This window comes from Castor canadensis, chromosome 3 (assembly GCF_047511655.1).
Source record: "Castor canadensis chromosome 3, mCasCan1.hap1v2, whole genome shotgun sequence".
Taxonomy (NCBI): domain Eukaryota; kingdom Metazoa; phylum Chordata; class Mammalia; order Rodentia; family Castoridae; genus Castor; species Castor canadensis.
The window spans coordinates 183,035,162-183,040,416 of NC_133388.1; positions in this window are offsets into that span (position 1 = coordinate 183,035,162).

A 5,255-nucleotide genomic window follows, 5' to 3' on the forward strand; every position below is an offset into this window, starting at 1 on the left:
TCTATATGCATTTATATGGAAGACAGGAAATGTGGGGGAAGTTTACATCTGTATTTACTGATAGGTAGGTATGACATTATATGGTTGTCCAGAAAAATACTGTGACATGATTCTACTTCATTCACAGCAAATAAATGAACCAAAAGACCTGTCTACACGTGTGTATGCTTTTAGATGAATAAACAAGGTGGAAGAGAGAGCGGGATTGGTGCCAGGCCATTAACATTGGTTCTGTCTGGGAACTGGAATAAAGGAAGGTGAGAGAAAGATGGTGCTTCTTTAGACATTTCTGTTTTGTTTTACTTGTGACAAAAAGAATGTAAACCTTAACACATTGCCTTTACAGTTTGAGAAATAACAAATTGCGACATTAAAAAGATGGGAAGTCCTCAGGGGAGCTGGGCTTCTGTCCTGACAGTGGTACCTTCTATCTTCTACTTCCTGAGGAAACTTCTTCAACCTTTTCAATTCTCAGTTTTCCCCTGTGTGAAATGGGGGTAAGAGCCTCTGGCATATAAAGCAAAGAGGAAGGTACAATAGACTCACCTAAGGCAAAACCTAGCACAGCACCCAGCAAATAAGAGACGCCTCATTAAGTGTTTGCTATCAGTGTTATTTTTACTATTCTTGCGTTTCCTCTTGTTCCTCTGTTCTATCTAGGAAGCACTGCAGTATGAACAGCTAAAGAGGCTTTTTATAAGACATCTGTGACCACACTGTGTTTTACACATTTCACACTGGATTTGAACTTCTCAAATACTCAAATCAAGTATTTAAATCATAATAATACTAACAATAAAAATGACTTCCATCTCCACTCTAAAGGACTCAAGGGGAGCATCCTGGTTGAAAACTTGTAAACAAAGGAGAGAGTCAAGCACGACTTCTACTTTCCAGTACTACCTGAGTCTCAGGGTCACCTTGTAGATGCAGGGAAGATTCTCTTTATAGAAGTGTTCCAGCTATTAAATGACGAAGTAGCGCCACTCTGCAATTCATGACATATTGGTGGTTGTAGGCAACGATCAATGGCTCATAGGCACTAATGATCTAAGCCTGACTGGTTTGTAACACCGCTTAAAGAAATAGCCAATCAGATGCCTTCTCATAGAAATACCTGATACCACCTATGTAGCAGTCTTGAATCAAAACTTGAATCTGATGACGTGTTTACATCTAACTACTGCTTTACACAAAATACAAGGAAGGGACAAGGGAACACATTTACCAACATATTGGAGATTTGATGAGAAAAATCTATAATGCACATACTCTGTGTGACTAACAACCCAGTCTCTTCCACAAACATTTGCAAGAAACAAAAAGAGAGGGAAAGGAAAACTACAGATTAAAATTGTTGGGTGAATTCAACTACCATATATTGTAAGAACTTTTGTAAATGTCACAATGTACCTCCAGTCCAACAATAAAGAAAAAAAGAAAATTGTGAATCATTTGCAATGTTTGGAACCTTTACATGACAATCAAAATGTGAATGAAGACAAGATATTTGATGATATTAAGAAATTATGTTATTTTAGATAATGATTGGGGGAGGCTTTTTAAAGGAGCCCTCATCATTTGGACGTATTAGAATATTTAGTGATAACATTATATGGTATTATTTATTTCAAAATAATTGGCTGAAGGGGGAGGAGAGATCAAATAAGATTGGTCACATATTGAGAATTGTTGAGACTGGTCAATGGGTACACATGTCCATTATATTCAAGTTTTGTATACAAGTTTAAAAGTCTATAATAAAAACTGTATGCACACAACTTATGTGTTCCTCCTCCCCCCTCCCACTGGTTCCCACCCTCAAATTGTCCCCTATTTTACATTCATGTCGTTGGCAGGGGGACACGCAGTTCTGGGGCTTGAACTCAATGGCATAATTTTATTCTTTCTGATGGCTGAATACTACTCCACTGAATATATATGTACATTTTAGTTATTATGTACGTTTTAGTTATCCATTCATCACTTGTGTGCGCCATGCTTGGCTATTGTGGACAGTGCTGTGATACATGTGGTATGCAGGTGTCTCTCTTATACGTTGATTTACACTCCTCTAACTATATGCCCAGGAGTGGTCATATGAGAGGTCTATTTTTAGCTTTTAGATCAAACTCCATACTGATTTCCATAGTGTTTGCATAGTTATGTTCCCACCAATAGTTATGAGGATTCCTCTTTCCCTACATCACCAGTATTTATTTATTTTCTTGATGATTGCCATTCTGACAAAGGTGAGATAGAATCTCAGTGTCATTTTGATTTGTATTTTCTTTATGGCTAAGGCTGTTGAACATTTCTTCATATATTTATTTGCCATTTGTACTTCTGAGAATTGTCTGTCCAATTCATTTGCCCATTTATTAATTGTTCTTTTGTTGTTTAATTTTTTGAGCGCTTCATTTATTCTGGATAGTAACCCTTTATCTGATGAATAGCTAGCAAAAATTTTCTCTTGTTGGGTTGTCTCTTGATTCCTCTTATGTGCAGAAGCTTTTTAATTTTATACAATACCATTTGTCCATTCTTGCTCTTATTTCCTGAGCAATTGGAGTCCTATTGAGAAAATAATTGCCTATGTCAATATAGTCAAGTGTTCTTATAGTAGTTTCAAAGTTTCAGATCTTACATTTAAATCTTTGATCCATTTTGAATTTTTGAACAGGGTGAGAGATAGAGAGTCTAGTTTCAGTCTTCTACTTGTGGGTATCTCATTTTCCTAATCCCATTTGTTGAAGAGGCTGTCTTTTCTCCAATGTATGTTTTGGATGCCTTTGTTGAAAATCAAAGGGCTGTAGCTATGTGGGCTTGTTTCTGGATCTTCTATTCTATTCCATTGGTCTACATGTTTGTGTTTGTTACTCTGTAGTATATATGTGTGTGTATACATGTATGTATATATATATATATTGTGATACCTTCAGTGTTGCTTTTTTTTTTTTTGCTCATGATTCCATTTGGGGTCTTTTGTACATCCATATGAATTTTAGGATTGATTTTTTTATTTCTGTGAAAAATGACATTGAAATTTTTATGGGGATTGCATGGAAGATTGCTTCCAATAGTATAGGTATTTTTCACAATCTTAATTCTGCCAATACATGAACATGGGAGGACTTTCTTTTAGTGTTTTCCTCAATTTCTTTCTTAAAGGTTTTACAGTTTCCATTGTAGAGTTCTTTTGCCTCCCTGGTTAGATTTGTTCATAGGTATTATTATATTTTTTTAGGCTATTGTAAATGGAATTGTTTTCCTGATTTCTTTCTCAGCGTATTCATTATTGGTAGAAAAGCTACTGATTTTTTATGTTGGTTTTGCATCTTGCTAGTTTGTTTATCAGATCTGAGAGTTTTTTGGAGGTGTCTTTTAAGTATAGAATCATATCATCTTCAAGTATGGATAAATTTGACTTATTCCTTCCTTATTTGTATCCCTTTTCTTTCTCTTGCCTTATTGACTTGATCATGGTTATGCTCTTTCTAATGTGTTCTTAAGTTTGCTTTGTATTTTATTGAGAATTTTTGCATCTATGTTGATCAAGGATATTGATCTGTCGTTTTCTTTTTTTGTCATGTTCTTATCCAGTTTTCGTATTAGGGTAATACTGACTTCAAACAGTGAGTTTGGCAGTGTTCCTTCACTTTGTTTTATAGAATAGCTTGAGGAGTATTAATGCTAGTTCATCTTTAAAGGTCTGGTCAAGACCAGACCTTTAAATGGATTCAACAGGAAATCCATTTGTAATGGGCTTCTCTTTTTTGGAGACTTATTGCTGCTTGAATTTCATTGCTTGTTACAGATCTGTTTAGATGATTTATATCCTCTTGGTTCAATTTTGGTAGGTCATACATATAATTTACCAGTTTATTAGACTATAACTTTTTGAAGCATTCCCTAATGATACTCTGAATTTCATTGGTATTTGTCATGTTATCCCCTTTCTTCTAATTTTATTAATTTAGGTCTCCTTCCTCTTTCTTTTGGTTAGTTTGACTAATGGGTTGTCAATCTTGTTTATCTTTCAAACAACCAACTTTATGTTTATTGATTCTTTGTATTGTCCTTTTAGTCTCTATTTTATTAATTTCTGCCTGGATCTTTATTTCTTTCCATTTATTGATTTGGGGTTTGATTTGTTCTTTTCTAAGAGTTCAAAGTGCATCATTAGGCTATTTACTTGAGATCTTTCTAGTGTTTTGATGTAGGTTCTCATAGCTATAAACTTCCCTCTTAGATTCTGTTTATTACTTTGAGCTGCTATAGAATATGGTGCAGCACTGTTTCCCAAAGGTTCTGGTAAATTTTTTTCATTTTCCTTTGATGCTAGGATTTTTTTATTCCCACTTTATTTCTTTGATGACTGAGTGATCATTCAAGAGTGAATTGTTAAAAAAAATAGTGAATTGTTCAGTTTCCATGTGTTTGTATGTTTCCTGTAGTTTCTCTTGTTATTGCTACTTTTATTCTATTATGGTTTGATAAAATATAGGAAATTATTTCACTTTTCTTGTATCTGTTAATTCTTGCTTTGTGTCCTTTTTTCTGTTTTGGGTTTTTTTTTATAGTCCTAGAGCTTTAACTAGGGCCTCACACTTGCAGGTGCTTTACCTCTTGAGTCAAATCCCCAGCCTGTTTTATGTCCTAAAATACATGTTTTGGAGAAGGTTTCATGAGATGCTGAGAAGAATGTGTATTCTGTGGCTACTGGGTGGAATATTCTATAGATCTCTGTTAAGTCCATTTGATCTATAGTATTTTTTAATCCCTGAAATTTTCTTTGTCTGAATAAACTACCTGTTGGTGAGAGTGCAGTACTAAGGGTCTGTTTTTTGTTTTTATATCAAGTAGTGTTTGCTTTATAAAACTGGATGCTTGGATGTTCACTGCATAGATGTTTGTAATTGTTATATCCTCCTGATGGATTACTCCCTTTATCAATGTGAAGTGACTTGTCAGGCATTGTAGTGCATGCCAGCTACTTAGAAGGCAGAGATCAGAAGGATTATGGTTTGAGGACGGCTTAGGGAAAAAAAATTATTAAGACCTCATTCTCAAAGATAAGATGGGTGTTGTGGTTCAGATTTATAATCCCAGAACATGGAAGGCATAGGTAGGAAGATCACAGTCTGAGGCAAAAAGCCCAAACCCTATCCAAAAATAACTTTATAATGAAAAAGGAATGGGGCATGGCTCAAGTGTAGATCACCTGCTTATCAAGTATGAATCCCTGAGTTCAA